General features: G+C 41.2%; 1 protein-coding gene and 1 non-coding gene across 2 annotated transcripts in view; both read right to left on the reverse strand.

Annotated features, from left to right (window-relative positions):
- SMYD3 (SET and MYND domain containing 3) overlaps positions 1 to 19,911 on the reverse strand; it is a 744,013-nt gene that overhangs the window by 435,014 nt on the left and 289,088 nt on the right. The window lies entirely within an intron of this gene.
- LOC115899370 lies at positions 3,362 to 3,466 on the reverse strand. Its single transcript, XR_004059095.1, has one exon. It is a non-coding gene; the product is annotated as a U6 spliceosomal RNA (small nuclear RNA).

Here is a 19,911-nt window from a genome sequence, read left to right on the forward strand (position 1 = left end):
CAGAGTCTCACTCTGTCACCCAGGCTGGAGTGCAGTGGCACGATCTCAACTCACTGCAACCTCCGCCTCCTGGGTTCAAGCGATTCTCCTGCCTCAGCCTCCTGAGTAGCTGGGATTACAGGTGTGTGCCACCACGCCCAGCTTATTTTTGTAGTTTTTTTTTAGTAGTGACGGGGTTTCACCATGTTGGCCAGGATGGTCTCGATCTCTTGACCTCATGATCCACCCACCTCGGCCTCCCAAAGTGCTGGGATTTCTGGCGTGAGCCACCGTGCCCAGCCAAACCTCACTATTTTTTTTAAATGAGGAAAACCAGAGCTCAGTACTTTGCTCAAAGTAACACAAATAATTCCCAGAATTCCCAGAATTGTGGGGTTTTTTTTTTTACTGTATTGTTAAGAAATAATTTTCTGTAAAGTAAAATGATGATTCTCAAAATTAATAAACACATACGAAAGATTTAACTCACTAATTAGGGAACCAGTAGGATGCTAAGTCTGATTTTGAAAAGAATTCAGAGAAGAAACACATAGATAAGCTTCAGAAATGCCAGCAACATGTGAAATTTGCAAAACTAGTCCATGCGCATAGGACCATAATCCATTGCGTTCTCCAAACACAACTGGCACTTGATGGACCAGAACCAGGTGCTTTACGGCCTATTTTTTATAGCATGCACAATTCTAGGAGAGCTCAGACCATGAGAGGCAGAGCTAAGGTGATGGTTGAGCTAGACAGACAGAGTTTTTGTTTCCTGGTTTTTTTTTGTTTTTTGTTTTTTTATCATTTCAAAGTCTCTCACAACCTGTCCTCACAGTCTCTTACCACGTACAAGTTCTCTGAAACTAGAGAACAGCATGGTGGGTGAGCTTAAAAAACAGAATTTAAAAAACAGAATTCTTGTTTAATTGCTAACTTTCTGAAAGGCCTCAGAAGAAGACCCAAGTTCATTTCATACCAGCCCCAAAACCAAGAGACAATGAAAACTCGGCCTGTGAGAGTCCAGCACCGTCCATGTCGACAGTGCTTCTCCTCTCCAAACGACCCCTCTGAATACTTACCATAATCCCACCAGGGCAAGAGGTTTGCAACAGCGGCTCCTCAGCCAAGTGGTGGGAAAGGCCGTATGAAATTCCAGTCTTCTGCTTCCCAGTCTCACACTCTCCCACATCACAGGCATGGTTACCTCACAGGAGAATGTTTCCAAAGCCCCCTAGAGTCATTATGCAAGAGGTCTCACGGAACTTCTCATTGTGACCGAAGAGATGAAATATAAAATGAGGAAACACAGGAGAAGAAACGTCTGCTACATAAACATACTCAGAGCTGCGGTCAAAAGATCTGCGTTGAAGAAAGGAGAAACAAGGTGACTCACGTCTGTCATCCCAGCACTTTGGGAGGCCGAGGTGGGTGGATCACGAGGTCAGGAGATCGAGACCATCCTGGCTAACATGGTGAAACCCCGTCTCTACCAAAAATACAAAAAATCAGCCAGGGCATGGTGGTGGGCACCTGTAGTCCCAGCTACTCGGGAGGTTGAGGCAGGAGAATGGCATGAACCCAGGAGGTGGAGTGTGTAGTGAGCTGAGATGGCACCACTGCACTCCTGCCTGGGCGACAGAGCGAGACTCCGTCTAGAAAAAAATAAAAGAAAGGAGAAACAAATGGGAATGAAGAGTGGAAAAGGTATCAAATGAGGACTCAAAAGCACTCTGAGAAAACTATAAGGTTCTTATGTACTGCGTTCAGGCAAAGAAACACAAGACATAGACATGAAGAGAACAGAAAGCAAGGAATAGTTTTTAAAACTAATTTGGCACAAATTTTTTTCTTTTAAAATGCTCGAGAGGATCATTGCAGAAAACACAATGGTAAAGCAAGTAGCTGAGGGATTTTTCAGTAGCTCCACTGTGAAAAAACAAGCACATCTTAAAACTACAAGCTTTGAAACTTTTACATTTCCTAATTAAAATATTTCCAGATTCAGTTCATTTCTAAGCAAGACTGCAGCCCTAAAGAGACCAGTAAATTTTTATTTATCTTTTTTGAAACAAACGTGATTAACAAGTCGTTGTTTGTATAGGAAACTATGGATTAAACAAACAAGCAAACAACCAACCCCACAGTAATGGAACCCATTCCTTGGAGACAATGACGATGCGAAGTACAAGAAACCCATTTTGAAGCACTCGTTTCACGTGAGCACTTGTTGATGGAAATATTACCAGCAAGTCCCCCTGAGAACAGCTCTCTTCATTGTGGTCTCAGGAGCCTTGGTGGCTCACATTCCTCACATGCACTGAGGGCGGTCTTCATAAAAAGTATCTAGTAGACCTCTTGGTGTCAGGTTGTAAAGCTTGAACTTGTTTGGGGATTTTTAAGAATGTATAATACATATCGATTTATTAATTTACAATAAAAAAAGAATGGGTGAAAGGACCGGACACTGAGCCTCTGACCTTCATGTTTTCTCCCTGCATAGGAAGTCAAACTATAATCAGAATATTGTTGTGTCTGGCACCACAGCAAGAGCAACAAGTTGCATAAACCATGAAGCACAACAGGCTATTCATTCATCCAGCATGTCCTGGCCTAGAGCTAGAAATACAGCCGCGAACGTGAGCGATCAGAATCCAGACTGGACTCTGAAAAGAGGATCTCCTTGCCACAGGATCTGTGCAGTACGGTCCTAGTTCTAGCTTTCTCTGGCCTAAATAATGCCTAATGGAGGCCTGCAAATATTCACTTTACTGACTGTTTTTTTTTTTAAAATTCATATAACATAAAATTTTCACTTTAACCATTTTAAGTGTACACTTCAATGGCATTAAATTCAAAATGTTGTATAACCACTACCACTATTTCCAAAAGATTTTTGTCATCCCAAACAGAAACTCTGTAATAAGTTTGCTTTTTAAAAGTGCCACAAGTTACTAACATTTGTGGTTGACAATTTTTTTTTTCAAATATCTATGTTAAGAGCTCGATGATAAGCCTGCCCATAATGTGTTTCTTTAAGAGGTCTGTAGCCAGGCATGGTGGCTCACGCCTGTAACCCCAACACTTTGGGAGGCCGAGGTGGGTGGATGGCTTGAAATCAGGAGTTTGAGACCAGCCTGGACAACATGGTGAGACCCCATCTCTACTAAAAACACAGAAAAGAGCCAGGCATGGTCGTGCACATTTGTGGTCCCAGCTACTCGGGAGGCTAGTGAGGAGGATCACTAGAGCCTGTGGGGCAAAAGCTGCAGTGAGCCAAGATCGCGCCACTGCACTCCAGCCTGGGTGACAGAGCGCGATCCTGTCTCAAAAAAAAAAAAAAGGTCTGTATGCTTCTTTAGCCATTGTGCTTATTTATGTTAAAAATATGAAGTGTTTCACAAATTTGCGTGTCGCCCTTGTACAGGAGCCATACTAATCTTCTGTGTCTCATTCTAATTTTTTAGTATATGCGCTGCTAAAGCACGAACTAGCCATGGGGTTTTGATTTTATAACTGTCTTCCAGAAGGGAAACTTCTAAGTTCTTAAAGAGAAAGGCACCTCACTGCCATGTCCTCCCTCCTACCCCACTATAGTGTGGTTTCTCCTACAATGCACACTATTTCATCCAACTCGTACAATTATCTAAGGAGACGCTATCATCAGCTTTTTAGAGGTAAGGAAGCTGAGACTCACAGGAATGACATTTCTCAAAGCTACTCGGGAGCAAGGGAACAACGCAAGCGTGGGTAACAGTTATTCCATATTGGAGCATGACTGACTATCAGATGGACATATGTTTGTTTTTGCTATATGGCTAACATTAACTGGTTCTAAGACTGAATACTGTATTAAATTTGTTATTAAAATACATACTCCTGTAACAAGAAGGGACATGTAAGACAAAATAGGAAAGATGAAAAGCTTTTAAAGACACAGGAGAGGCTAAAGAAGTGATTTTTAATGGATATACTCTGGGAGAAATTCTCAACTATCTCCCTACAAATGGGTGATATTAGTCACTTAGGTGGCTGCCTTTTTTTCTGAAAGCTGTCAGACATCTCCATGGGCAAAATAAAGAAAGAGACACTCTACAGTTTATTGATGTACGTTATCATGGTAGCACTCTGTGGTTTTAAGACGAATTGAAACTCCATCATATGCTGCTTTTAAAGCCCAATTAACTAAAATAAAAACTTGCAGGCACAGCAAAGGCAAAATACTGTCAGTTGTACGTGCTTAGGAGACACATGTGTCTCTAAAAGCAGCATGCAAATTTCTCTTTTCAAGCACATGTTGAAGGGAACTGGCACAGTAACAAACAAGGGGAAATACGGAGCCCAGTTTTAAAGTCAGGATTCTGTTTTCATGGAGTCTAATTTCTTTCAAGAAATCCAAATTATTAAATTCACCTCCTATCTGAGGAAGGATCTCAAAGGAAAGGTAATACAGGCTAGTCATCCCTAAATGCCAAAGTCCAAAAGACTAGTATTTAAGACCCAAGTCTATCACTTACTAAGTGTCAGACGTTGGCCATGTTACATAATCGCTCTCAATCTGTTTCCTCAAAATAATACCGCTTAACAAAGGATTAAGTAAAATAGTGCATATAAAGCACCACACACAGACCGTAGCGTATACTGAGAGTTTTATTTCAGCATTAGAAAGCATAGGAGGCCGGGCGCAGTGGCTCACACCTGTAATCCCAACACTCCAGGAGCCCAAGGACGGCAGACCACAAGGTAAGGAGTTCAAGACCAGTCTGGCCAATATAGTGAAACCCCATTTCTATTAAGAATACAAAAATTAGCTGGGCGTGGTGGCAGGCACCTGTAGTCCCAGCTAGTCAGGAGGCTGAGGCAGGAGAATCACTTGAACCCGGTAGGCAGAGGTTGCAGTAGGCTGAGATAATACCACTGTACTCCAGCCTGGTGACAGAGTGAGACTCTGCCTCAAAAAAAGAAAAAAGAAAGGAAGCACAGGAAGTGGAGGAGTCGCTGAAGCACACTGATTTAAATTACTACTGAATTAGACTACATTTTTTAAAAATCATGATTTTCTTTGTCCCCCTCCCCAGTTCACACACAAAAAGCCAACACTATACTAAATAAGAGAAGATAGTCGAGGTCAAGACTTTTAACTTGTTCTCCAGCTATTATTTTTTCCCTCTCTATTTCTATTTTGGATTAAGGTATTTCAGGAGCCCCCAAATCAAAGTAGAAAAGAAGAAGGAAAGCAAGAGAAAATGAGAAGTAGGAACTAGAAAAGTCAGTATCAGAAAAGCATACAGCATTTCCTCACTATACTAGCAAAGCTTACCATGCAATATTCAACAGGTAAATCCTGATGGCTGGCTGACACTGGGTTCAAGACACTAGTGCACACGCTCCACCTACTGAATACCCGAAGGGAATTCAGAGAGAAACTGAGGGGGAGACGGAGAAAACGAGCCTCATGGTTCATCCTGTGTGTCACTGTCTTACACGCAGGAGTTTCAATGCTTTGGTACCAACTAAAAACCACCTATCAGTTCTCCATGGAAGCAGCAAAATATAAAAAATCCTTGAAATCAGTAGAGGGCCCTTCTGCTAGGGTCTGGTGATGTGGTTTTGAGATTCTTTGTCTTGGATCATTCCTCATTTGTTGGACCCACAAATAATGGTCCTGCCTAGAACCATCACCACAAGCTAGAGTGAAAAAATGCCAGAAGACTAGGCTAGTGGGTAAAAAAACTCGACATTTTTCCTCATGATTAACCTTGGGTGGCCTTAACAAGTTATGTAAGGTTTTGTTTCTACAGAAAGACACTGCATTTTTAGAACATCTCTAGGCACAAAAATTAGTCACATAACTGAAAGACAAGAAAATTTTAAGCATATATTATAAATAAATGTGAATATTAGGGGTGTGTATCCAAACATATGAATAGCTCTGAAAAGAATAAGACAAAAAGATCAAACATACTTGAAATCAGAGAGATGTCGTTTGGGAACTGAACTCTCACCATGAGCAGGAGGAAACCAGAAAGGTCTTCATGAGTTCTGCTATCTGTTCAACCATTAATTCATGATGTGTTGCTGGAAAAAACATCACGAATGTCTTCGAGCCTCATTTTCCTTATCTGTATCTGCCCAAGATCTCACTGGGTTCTTGTAAGAATCAAATACGACAACACGGTCATTCCTGAAGTGTGACCGCAGACCAGCAGCATCAGAAAGCCAGGAACTTGTTCAAATGCAGTTGAGTCCCGCAGACCAGCAGCATCAGAAAGCCAGGAACTTGTTCAAATGCAGTTGAGTCCCACCCAGCCTTAATAAATGAGTTATTCTGATGCACCCTGAAGTTTGAGAACCACTGCACAAAAACAGATACAATGTGAGACATCTTAAAACACTGGAGTGTTGTTACTATGGAAAAAATTAAAAATAATACATTGAAGATTTTAAGAACTTTCACTTACAATTGGATACAGAAGAGGCTATGTGTGGCTTTTGTTGTTGTTGTTGTTGTTGTTGTTGTTGAAACAAGGTGTCACTCTGTCACCCAGGCTGGAGTGCAGTGGTATTATCATAGCTCACTGCAGCCTTGAATTCCTGAGCTCAAATGATCCTCCTTCCTCAGCCTCCCAAGCAGGTGGAACCACAGGCATGTGCTATCACGCTCAGCTAATTTTTATTTTATCTATTTACTTTATTAATTTATAAGAAAAGAGGTTTAATTGAAGAAATTGGCGAAAAGAAAGGGGCTACAGAACCCATGCAACTTCGGAACCCAGCAGGGCAGCCATTAAATCTGACAGCTCCAAAATAACCTGGCTCATTTTTTATCTTTCTTTTGTAATGATGAAGTCTTGCTATGTTGCCCAGGCTGGTGTTGAACTCCTGGGCCGAAGCAATCTTCCTACCTCAGCCTCCCAAAGTGCTGGAATTACAGGCATGAGCCTAACCTATGTGTGGCTTTTTTTAAAGCTAAGATTTGCAGTTAATGTAAAGCTACAATAAAATAAAATCCAAAATTATGGTATCTATCAATGTTAAAATGCACTATTATTTCCTTGTAACTTTAAAAGGATTGAGGAAAAATAAAATTAGTAATGATTGTAATGATTACATATTCTTTAAAAGAGTAAATATGAGACTAAATGTATTTCAATCCAATTATTAATAAACAAAGAGTAAACTTGAGATTAGCTCTCTCTAGAGAAAAAGGAGAGCAATAAGTCCTCCTGGGATCTTCCCATTCTCTTGGCAAGAGTAATGCATTCATTGCTTTTAAAAAGGTAAAAGGTAAAGTCAAAAAATAATAGTAAATGTAGTTACAAAAGATGCATTTCAATTGATAAAGGAGGCTTTTAATGTAATGATTATAGGAAATCTTGGAGGAGTTCTAATAAGTAGAGCCAAATTAAGAACAAAATATGCTAAGAAAACAGAGAAGTCATATTAAGATTGTTTTTCATTCTATATTCTAGTTAAACCCAATAAAACAGGTTAAGACAAACAAAAGTATTCCTCATGAGAAATATCCTTAGGTCCCATTTATCATCATACCTCGTTTATTACATCCAGTTAAGAAAATACCGTACTACAGCCTCTGACAAATTAGAGACAAGCTGAGAGCCACACTGGTAGAAATATACATATCTGAAAACATTCAGGGGTGAAAGTAAGGAAGAAGAGATTTGAAGAATAAATTAACATTCAAAACACAGTAATAGAAATAGAAATAGTTCAATGAAAAGACTTGTCCATAAAAACCAAAATTACCAACTCTCTGGAGATTTAAATTAGACTGTGCTGATGAATATATTCTTCAGAACATGTTTATTTGTATGTTTTTTTATGTACCCTTCAATAAAACTCGCAGGATACTGGGCTAAGTACCTGTGACAAAAGAGGCAGCCCCAGCCATGGCCTTGTGGTTTGGCCCGATGTACAGAGACGACAAGCCGCCACTCACTCACACACCACTATCACCCTGGCACCCCACGTTTCTCTCCAGGCTTCTTCCCCACAGTATAAATCCGATCCAAATTAGCTGCTAGTCATCAGCAGCAGAAGGGACGGAGAGGCCTTAGGGTTACGTTAGACACAGCCCTAGCGGTCCTCTCTTACTTCCTCAGAGACGGCCTCCACCAGCAGCGCGTTTCCTGCAAATCTACAATCAGGTCTTCCAAGCTGCCATCGGCTATGACGGTTCCGAGCTGCCATCCGATACGACAGTATCGCAGCTCTCCAGGGACTCCCACTTCTTTTCCTCCCTCTTCAATTCTAGGCTTTCTTTTCTTTCTTCCCTGACTTTGTGTCCACTTTCAAACTTTCCCTTTTATTCAAACATACACCGGAATGGCAAAAGCAGCCAAACATCCTAAATCATGCTCACTTAAGCCAGTGCTGGGAGAACGAAATGGATACAAATTGATCATTGTTCTCTCTCATGTGGGGGTGGCACACAATTAAGAGAGGTATGCTGTTTTTATGCACTTCTCTATAACTACAGCTCTAAAGGTTCCTCATTCCATCATGAAATCTGAGAGGTACATGAGCAATGGCACTGTATTGGGAGAGTGAAAACAGAAGATTTATTAACCTCTGGGTGGTTGTTTTAAAAACGCATCACACTTCCTCAACGTAAAAGTAAACATTTTTTTGGAACATTTTATATGCTACAGTTTTTGTGGGTTTTTGTTTGTTTGTTTTTTGAGCTTGAGTCTCGTTCAGTCACCCAGGCTGGAGTGCAGTGGCGCGATCTCGGCTCACCACAACCTCCACCTCCCGGGTTCAAGTGATTCTCCTGCCTCAGCCTCCCAAGTAGCTGGGACTACGGGCACACGCCATCCTGCCCAGCTAATTTTTGTATTTTTAGTAGACACGGGGGTTTCACTATGTTGGCCAGGTTGGTCTCGAACTCCTGACCTCGTGATCCACCTGCTTCAGCCTCCCCAAGTGCTGGGATTATAGGCGTGAGCCACCGCGCCCGGCCACATGCCACAGTTTTTCACAGACGTTATCTCACGAGTAGACATTCCAAACATAGCCAAGCACAGCTGTGCTATCCAAAAGGTCGTCACTAACCACATGTAGCTCTTTAAATTTAAAACATAATTAAAATTAAATTTGAAATCCAATTCCTCGGTCACATTCAACGCATTTCAAGTCTCTGATACATGAAAACGGCTACTGACTGCCATACTGCACAACAAAGAGAGAACATTCCCACTATCACAGAAATTCTATGACACAACAATGATCTACATCTTTCTCCTTCATGAAGAGTTTCCACAAAAGTATCTGAAGAATTACACTGGGTCCCTCGGGTACAATGAAGATTAATTCTCTCACACTAACACCGTAACTACAATCCTTTACCTGTGCTCTCTTGTATCTGCAGGCAGGTTTTCACCACTGCCGGTTGCTACACTACACTTGGCCTACTGAGAGCTCCAGTCTTTCACAAACTCTCACTACATCCTAACCTCTCTTGAAGGTCTGGCAAAGGTTTGGATCAAAAAAGACATCAGATTTTTGCACATATGACATAATACTTACAGTTTCCTGGAAATTTATTGGCCCACATGAAGTGTGATCCCCGGGACGCTGACAAAACTAAGTTTATGCTACTGAGTTTTTGCTTGCCTGGGAAATATAAAAAACTTTTGTGACTGTGAAGTCACTAAATAACCTAACAGTTTTAATAATGAGGGCAAAAACTATTTTAATGGGTATAATGTCATGATGAAACCACAGAAAAAACTATACTCGAAATAGAGTTCAATTTTGGTTAGATTTCCTTTACCGTCTCATAGGATTCATGTGGCACGGGGCCTCTGTGACAATAGGTAAATTTTCATAAATGCTTAAGCACATCTGGACTCTATTCCAGTGACCTACAAGGTAATACATCATTCTGTCAGTTTCAGAGGTACGTTCACATCCTATTCTCCCAAACCAGAAATCGCCCAGGAATTTCTTGACCATATGACATGTTGCTGGAGGAAAATATATATACAGACACACAAATGCACACACACACACATATGCACTGAAATAATATTATAGCCATTCATTTTTCTTCTAAATTTATCTTCTGTGGTAAGTTTACCTGTGTTGACAATGAATGCCTCTCACTAGACCGTGCAGGTCACTGTAACACAAGGTCACATACCTGGGTTATTATCATGGGTGAAGGGTTCTTACATATACCTCAACCGGAGGTTAGGAAGCCCTATGAAAACTCAGATTTTTGCCTCATTTTTAACCAAAAGCGTTCAGAGCCTCTGTCAATACCAGCTTTACAGTGGTTGGCTGCCTGTGATAACAGGCTGCCTTTCACCTGAAAGGATGAAGGGGTGTTTCTCAGAGTAATATCTTACCATACAGAGGGTGATACTGTCTTTAAAGCTAGTGAAAATCAATTTTACTGTCATTTCTTTATTAAAAAAAATCTCCCTTTGCAGAAATATCACTGAGATGTCATGTTTAAATTTTTTTCTACTTCATATGATTTATAAGCCAATATTTTAAAGATTTGTGGCAGTTCTTTAGGCCGAGGCAGGGGTGATATCTGCTCAGAATACATCTGATATAGTCTCCTGGTTGTTTCTAAATATCCTGTTTTGACTGATCAATGCTTGTACAGTGCTTGTTATTAACTACTAGACAATAACTCCTGGGTACAGACACTGCTGCTTCTCTTTTTCTTTTGTGTAATTAAGATAGTAAATGTCCAGCAAAAAGCAAGATTCCTAGGGGTAAATTCAATTACTGACCCATTTGTATTTCTAATTCTAATCCAAATTAAATAAATGAAATATCCACTGTAAAAGAGAAGCACAAAAGGTAATGATTGTGAAATCATTACCCAGGGAATCACTGCTTTGTATAAAATCATGAAAAAGTATTTTGAAAAAATAATAAAAGCAAGTTGACTGAGACAATTATGCAATTCTAAGAAATGTTTTTAGAAATGTTCTTCTAAGTATTGTTCTTTTTAAATTTTATTTTTGGCAATTCTCGACTGTAACTACAATACAACATTCTTTCCCCAAAGAAAAACAAATTTAAAACAATGTATTTAACACTTTTGGTCACCAACATTTAACAGAAATAGTTGCTTAATAGCAGCTCAAGCAGCTTAAAAAATTTAAAAGTTAAAACTTTTACATGGAGCCTAGAAGCAAAGAAAACTCATTAGCAATAAGCATAAGTAGTGCCCAAATCTTGTTTTCTAAAACTATTCCCAGTAAAAGAAAACAGGGCACACTGAAGAAATGGCTGCTTCTAGGATATGAGCAGGAAACATAAAAAATAAACCTGAAGCGGCCGGGCGCGGTGGCTCAAGCCTGTAATCCCAGCACTTTGGGAGGCCGAGACGGGCGGATCACGAGGTCAGGAGATCGAGACCATCCTGGCTAACACGGTGAAACCCCGTCTCTACTAAAAATACAAAAAAAAAAACTAGCCGGGCGAGGTGGCGGGCGCCTGTAGTCCCAGCTACTCGGGAGGCTGAGGCAGGAGAATGGCGTAAACCCGGGAGGCGGAGCTTGCAGTGAGCTGAGATCGGGCCACTGCACTCCAGCCCGGGCGACAGAGCGAGACTCCGCCTCAAAAAAAAAAAAAAAAAAAAAAAAAAAAAAAAAAAAAAAATAAACCTGAAGCATCTTGTGGTGCCAGAAAGTGAGAAGGTGCTAAAGGAAAAAAAAAAAACTCCACAATGATAAGGATATGTCAAATGGACACAGAAATCAACTGAGAAAGTTCCCTGCAGCCAAAAGTTAGAATATTCTGGGCGAGAACATAAAGTAGTGTTGGCTTATAACTAGAGGTATAAAATAAATTTTGTATGAATACATACTGATATAAATAAAACACAAACCTCCCGTTCAGAGGAATTCCAAGTAATTTCCATATGAAGTACTCCTCCCTCGAGGTGGTGGAACGTGGCTCCCCACTGCGTAAGTGTGGGCAGAGCACAGCGACTTCCCTGTGAAGAGGCACAGTATGGAGGGAAAAGGAGCAGCTCTGCGTGGCGAAGCCTGACAAACGCGACCTCAGCCAGGTGATCGAGGCCAAAATCAACAAGTCAGGTTGATAGAGCATATTCCAGGTAGGATGTAAGGAAAATGACACCTTATCTCTGTGGTCTTCCTCCCCAAAATCCAGAACTCCACTCTAACCATGAAAAACATTTCAGACAGAGATTACCTGCTTTCCACATGAGGTATGTTCTACAAAATACCTGACCAATATTCCTCAAAACGGTCAAGGATCATCAAAAACAAAGAAAGCCTGAAAAATGGTAACAACCAAGAGAAGTCTAAAGCAACATGAGGAAAATAATGTGGTATCCTGTGTGGCATACGTGTACAGACGCTGGGTAAAAACCAAGGGAATCTGAATAAAGTACGGACTTGAGTTAGTAACAGTATATCAGTATTGGTTCATTAATTGTAAAAATGCACCATACTAACATAAGGTGTCAATAGGGAAAACTGGGTACAGGATATATAGGGGAACACTCTGTACTATTTGCAATTTTGCTGTAAATCTATACTTTCTAAAATTTAAAGCCTATTTAAAAATCTAAACAATCTTTGCAACACTAAATCATAGTGCATACACTTAAAAATATTTGTTTGTTTGCCACTGTAATTGTGGCTAAGAGTGTGGGCTAGGATGGAACTGCTTGGATCTGAATCCAGTTCCCCTTTCTAAGTTGATTTTTACTATTAAGAGTTATGTGCTTGACCTGTACATAGTATACAGCTACCACAGGCCCATTCTGACATCAGTTACGTTCAGCAGTCTTTGCTTTCTCAGTAAGAGAAAACAAGACAAATAAGGCCCAATCAGCTGAAAGCTTCTTATCACAGGGTAGCCATATTTAGTAAAGAACCAGGCAACGTTTGCTGAGTATCACAGGCACTAAACCTGGGGCAAACTGGACCCCCATTCACAGTCAAGGCAGGTTCTCTTTCCCAAGAACAGATGTAACCAGCAATGTGATTAATGCCTCTGGGCAAAGTGCAGGACTGATTTTAAGAGCTGTCAGCAATTTCACATGATCTGAACTCTGTTTATTTCTAATATTCAAATAAGCTCAACTAATGAAATACTATTTTATTTTTACAAGCAAAAAGAGCAGTAAAATGAATTTGATAAAAATATCTGAAGACACATTCAATAAGAATGACCAGGGCATATAGTATGTTATTCATCTTTTTGGAAGTTTACATGTTAAAAGATTTACAACTTCTTTCCTACCAATGAATGCTTCTTAAATGAATATTCATACAGCAACTGCAGTGGCTTTTTTACTGTCTAAGACAGTCATTAAAGGCTTGTCATCCTGGTCCAAAAATGCCTCTGGTGCTTCTAAATTATTAGATCTTAGTCTACTGCTTTGAATGTTGTAATTGCAACATAAAAATGAGAACTAAATTACCAGTATGAACAATCAAAGGTCATGGTTTTCAGCAAAAGCTTAGAATTTTATAGTGGCACCTACTTTTTAATACAAACTGTTAAGAGTATTTTTCTTGACCAGACTGAGTCAATAAAAAGATGCAATTAATGAAACAAATGAAATGGCTGAGAGCAACTGGCTATTCTTTAAACAGACTATAAGTAACTAATGGGCATTAAAGGGTTTTTAAATTTAAATTTTTGTTTATTATTCGACATTTATTTTAGATTCAGGGGGTACATATACAGGCTCAAACATGGGTATATAGTGTGACACTGAGGTTTGGGGTAGACATGACCCCATCATCCAGGGGGTGAGCCTAGCACCCAATAGGTAGTTTTTCAGCCCTTGCCCCCATCCCCTCTTCCCCCTCTAGCAGTCCCAGTACCTACTGTTCCCATCTTTACATCCATAATTAACACTTTTAGAGTTAGATTAACTGTCATTCTACCTAATACCGAATTTAATCTGGGATTGCGTCTCAGGCTATGCTCCACGTCTGCTACTACGCTCCGACATGCACTCTGAAGTCACCGAGCTGAGCACACCCCGAGATCAGGGAACCTGATACTTCTCTTCCACGAATGCACTCCAGCACCTCGCACAGGATATACAAAGAATAAAGGAATCACTAAATAGTTCCTGTCTTAAACAAAAGAATGCATCTGCTTGTGGAATTATTTCCAATTCAGTGTACCAAACAGGGAACTTTGGTATACAGCCAACCAGGTATTTTAAGTTTTGTTTTGTTTTGAAAACAGTATTTACTGCGAGGGATTAGAGCAGTTACAGGCCTCTAAACAGAGATTACTGGATACTCCCTCCCTTCAGGACAATGTTTGACACATTTGCAGTATCTTGTCAGATACAAAATTGAGAAAAGCACACCCGACTTGCTGGCTTGGGCGGGGGTGGATGCTCAGCAGGAGATCTTGACTGACAACGACACCAAGTCTTTATCCAAAGGTGGATGTTACACACAGCAAACACGGAGATGCTGTTCCCAGAGGAGAACCGCGTAGACACTGACAAGAATGTACACAGATGCCCGCTATGATAGAGAAGATAGAGGAGAACAGCCTAGACGCTGAGTAGGAACGTACACAGACGCCCACTGTGATAGAGAAGATAGAGGAGAACAGCGTAGACACTGAGTCAGAATGTACACAGACCAATGTGATAGAGAAGATAGAGGACAACGTAGACGCTGAGCAGGAACGTACACAGACGCCCACTGTGATAGAGAAGATAGAGGAGAACAGCCTAGACACTGAGTAAGAATGTACCACTGTGACAGAGAAGACAGAGGAGAACAGCATAGACGCTGAGCCAGAATGTACACAGACGCCCACTGTGACAGAGAAGATAGAGGAGAACAGCGTAGACGCTGAGCCAGAATGTACACAGATGCCCACTGTGATAGAGAAGATAGAGGAGAACAGAGTAGACAGCTGAGTCAGAATGTACGCAGACGCCCACTGTGATAGAGAAGATAGAGGAGAACAGCATAGACGCTGAGCCAGAATGTACACAGACGCCCACTGTGACAGAGAAGATAGAGGAGAACAGCGTAGACGCCCACTGTGATAGAGAAGATAGAGGAGAACAGCGTAGACGCTGAGTCAGAATGTACACAGACGCCCACTGTGATGGAGTAGAGGAGAACAGCCTAGACACTAAGAATGCACACAGACGCCCACTGTGGTAGAGAAGATGCACGGGATGGGAATAACCAGTGGCTCCCCAGGAACTGCAGTAGGCATTCTGCTTTTCATATATATGATTTGATTCTCCAAACAACCTTATGAGGTGGGTATTATCAACCCCATCCTACTAGAGCTGAAAATGAAGTTCACCACATTTAAGTTACTTAGCTGAAGTCATGAAATCAAACCTAGGTCTTTCTATTCTCTTCTACCTTCCAACCGAAAAAAAAGTTCCAAGTTTCGTATCAAAGCATCACGTGAAACGTTAAATCCATGAAGTCTCAGAAATGCAAGCCATCTTTGAAAACAATGTTTCTTGACAACAAGGACTTCTTGCCCTCATATTATCAAGGTTTTCTCACCACATATGTAGCAAATCTTTGTCATTCAATCAAAACATGTTGTTTGCTTTTATATAAACCTCAGTTTCCATGGCTATGGACAGAAAATGGTGATACCAACGTGACAAGTACAATTCTTACAGACAAATTAGTAAATCTGTTCATCCCTACAAGCTCAAGAATGCCCTCTAAGTAAGTCTATCAGTCCTTATGTACGGCAGCGGTAACGAGATACCAGGTGAGAATACGGACGTGTACACAAAAATCGCTAATCTCTAACGGCAGTCAACCTTATTAATAGGAGGTTAAAGTAGGAGCATTTTTTTATACCAATGCAAGCCCAGCTCTTTTCTACCATGCAGAAAATGTGTGTTCATCTGTCTAGATCAGCTTAAGCACACGAATGCTATTTTGTATATGATTTGGGTCACTATATCTATAACCTAAGCAGATGGTATATGCATTTTATATGAATTATTTAATTAGGCCATCAAAAATGTGGCAGTACCAGCTGTTACTGCCTGCTGATCTTGGTAAAGGAGGAAAAAGAGGATGACTGTTCAGATGAAACCCAGAAATGAAATGTTTATGAAAATCTCAGTTGCTCTAACTTACCACACTTCAAACCAAGAAATGACAGCTGAAGCATAGTAATCCAGCTCACATCAATCACCTACAGGTCCACTGGCTTTATTAAAAACTATTTTTAGGCCGGGCGCAGTGGCTCACAGTCGGTAATCCCAGCACTTTGGGAGGTCGAGGCAAGTGGATCACTTGAAGTCAGGAGTTTCAGACCAGCCTGGGCAATTTGGAGAAACCCTGTCTCTACTAAAAATATAAAAATTAGCTGGGTGTGGTGACTTGTGCCTGTAATCCCAGCTACTCAGGAGACTGAGGCAGGAGAATCACTTGAACCCAGGAGGTGGAGGTTGCAGTGAGCTGAGATCATGCCACCGCACTCCAGTCTGGGTGACAGAGTGAGACTCTGTCTCAATTAAAAAACAAAACAAAACTATTTTTAAATGATTTATACCGATATATACATAGAAAAACTGGAAATATGTACTGCAAAATAGTAATTGTTATCTCTAGATGGTAAGCTAGTGGGTGATTTTTATTTAATACTTTTACTTAAAGATATTTTCTATAATGTACTTTTATTATTGGAAATATTTTCAATTTTTAAAAAAGTGACATATACATATCAGTCCTTTCATTTAGCACTGTAGTTCCTGAAACGCTGTCTTAAAAATCCATTTTCCTCATAAACTTGATTCTTTCTCATTTATATATGACCACTTTTTCATTTTTTGTATCTCACCTCCCTATCATTGACCTATGAAGCTTTCTAATCTTTTAGTGCCTAGTTCTTTTTCCAACCCAGTCAGAGGACTCCTGCTACTGTAAACTCCAGGCTGGGCCTTGACTCTGCCTGCAAGAGTTCAGCTGGAACCGAGTCACCTCCTTCCCCCTTTCCTCAGAGGCTTTTCCAGAGATTTCTCCCTTTCCTCAGTTCCCCTAACCCACCACCATCTCCCTCAAATCATCAAAATGTGATGTATTAAATCCACGCACAGTCTCAGAAATGCAATTCTTCCTTGAAAACAACAGTTCTTGACAACAAGGACTTCCTGGTATTACACTAGCTAATAAAATATACTCCAAATCCTTTTCCATTCAATACATGCATGATACTTGCTTATGCATAAACGTAAAGCCTCCATGGCTAGTGAGAAAATATGGTGATATCACAGTAACAAATCCAACCCAATCACTCCTCAACCTCTTCACACAGAAAATAAAGGCTGGAGGCCGGGTGCAGTGGCTCACGCTTGTAATCCCACCACTTTGGGAGGCCAAAGCAGGCGGATTACCTGTGGTCAGGAGTTTGAGACCAGCCTGGCCAAGATGGCAAAACCTACCTCTACTAAAAATACAAAAATTAGCCGCACGTGGTGGTGGCGCCTGTAGTTCCAGCTACCCAGGAGGCTGAGGCAGGAGAATCACTTGAACCTGGGAGGGAGACGTTGCACTGAGCTGAGATTGCTGAGATCCAGCCACTGCACTCCAGCCTGGGCGACGGAGCAAGACTCCGTCTCAAAAAAAAAAAAAAAAAGAAAATAGGCCGGGCGCGGTGGCTCAAGCCTGTCATCCCAGCACTGTGGGAGGCCGAGACGGGCAGATCACGAGGTCAGGAGATCGAGACCATCCTGGCTAACACGGTGAAACCCCGTCTCTACTAAAAAACACAAAAAACTGGCCGGGCGACGTGGCGGGCGCCTGTAGTCCCAGCTACTCGGGAGGCTGAGGCAGGAGAATGGCGTAAACCCAGGAGGCGGAGCTTGCAGTGAGCTGAGATCCGGCCACTGCACTCCAGCCTGGGCGACAGAGCGAGACTCCGTCTCAAAAAAAAATAAAATAAAATAAAATAAAATAAAGTAAAATAAAATAAAATAAAATAAAATAAAATAAAATAAAATAAAATAAAGGCTGGAGACTGAAGAACTTTCTCCAGTGTGCTTCCCTGGTCCACAGCAAACACCTCTGGCCCCAGGCCTTTGTTTCCCTCTCACTGGTCCTTCAGTGAAACTAACTCAATAAATATCCATAGAGCTTTAATCTAGATGTGTGCAAGATATTGGGGGTTTGTTCAGCCACCATCAGACACAGTCTCTGCTCCATCAGTTCTCTCCCCGTTGTGGCCTCCAGCAGCTCCGCACGTTTGTTCGCTAGAGCTGCCATAACAGAATACTACAGACTGGTGGCTGAAACAACAGCAATTGATCTTCACAGTTCTGGAGGCTGGAAGTTCAAGATCAAAGTGTCTGTAGGTCTGGTTTCCTCCGAGGCCTCTCTGTCTGGAGGGGCCACTCTCCTGCTGCCTCCTGACACAGCAGTCCCTCTGCACACGTGTGCTGTTGGTGTCTCCTCCTCTTCCTACAAGGACACCAGTCATACTGGATGAGGGTCGACCCTAAAGGCCTCATGTTAAATCACCTCTTCAAAGACCTTCTCTCCAAATATGGTCACATTCTGAAGTACCGGTGGTTAGAACGTAACATAGGAATTTGCGGGGACACAGTCCGGCCCAGAACACACTCTCCTTCTCCTGGGTTTCTCACTGGCTCCTGGCTCTTCTATCTCGGTCAGTAACATCCTCAAATCTTTTTCATATTTAACACACCAACAACCCACTCCTAGTCCCAATCTTCCCCCTGTTCTATCTGGCTGCTTCCCATCACTGCCAGGATGTGAAAATACCCTCAACTAGAAGTCACAAACTCAAATATAGAGGAGCCAGGAGAATCCTAAATGGACGGGATGGAGAACAAGAGAGTACTCGTGCCTGCTGAAGGTGGACGTCACTGTCCATTGCCAGCTAACTTCAGTCAGCTGTGAAAACAGAGCCCAGGGTACCTACTGTGTTTCGTAAGAGAACCCAGCAACATATTTATATGTAATTTTCCAAGTTTTATATGCTGATAACAAAAACAGAAACTCCCCCCAAAAACTGTAGGTGGGCCAAATAAAATAGGTTTATAATCTATTTTTCCCCTATTTTTTCCCTATAATCTCTTAAATTCACTTTCCCCATTTCCTGACCTGTCATTCATCCTCACATTAAGGAAAACAGGCTTCTTTGTACCAATTCTTTTTCCCAGACCCCACTTAAACAGCTACTGCTGAAGCCGCCGTATCTTACCTGCCATGCTTCCCATCTCAAGTGTGAGCTCCTTGAAAGCAGATCCTATGTCTCTATGCTTCCAGTGCTGAGCACTGTGTCCAGCATAGAATGTGGGCTCAGGAAACGATTACTAAATAAATTGGCTTATCTCTTTCTCTAGAACAACCCAGTGCAATGGACGAACGATAAAGAATCTTACCTTCAATAATTTTGTCAAAGCTCACCACTTAATTTACCTATTTGCTTCACTGGTTTAGCAAGATTCTGGACCATCATGTCATATATATACTCTTACATGGCACGACAGCTTAAAATCCCCACTTGTCCTTCAAATGGCAAAATTTGGCTTCCAAAGAGACAAATGCTGATATTCTCTCGTTTACCCAAAAGGTCCATTTATCTGCGTGCTTAACATTTTGGAACACAGTCAATCATCAGAAGGTAAGAAAAAAATTCTATGAATTGTCAGAATAGGTGATTAATGTTCATTCATGAATTTCACTCATAAGCAAACTCTTCAGGCCTTGACTCAGAATCTCCTGGCTTTTAATTTTTAAACTATTCTAACATAACTTCATTTCCAGGAGAAGTATATCAGGGCAGAACTATCTTTTAAATCTGTTAGACAGCCAGACCTAATTCCTGAGGTACCAGTTTGCTGCTCTGCGGAGGGGGTTCTTTTGAACCCACTGTGAACTACACTGAATTTGGCCTGTTCTCATCTATCACTTTATT

Source organism: Rhinopithecus roxellana, chromosome 8 (genome assembly GCF_007565055.1).
Source record: "Rhinopithecus roxellana isolate Shanxi Qingling chromosome 8, ASM756505v1, whole genome shotgun sequence".
NCBI classification, from domain to species: Eukaryota; Metazoa; Chordata; class Mammalia; order Primates; family Cercopithecidae; genus Rhinopithecus; species Rhinopithecus roxellana.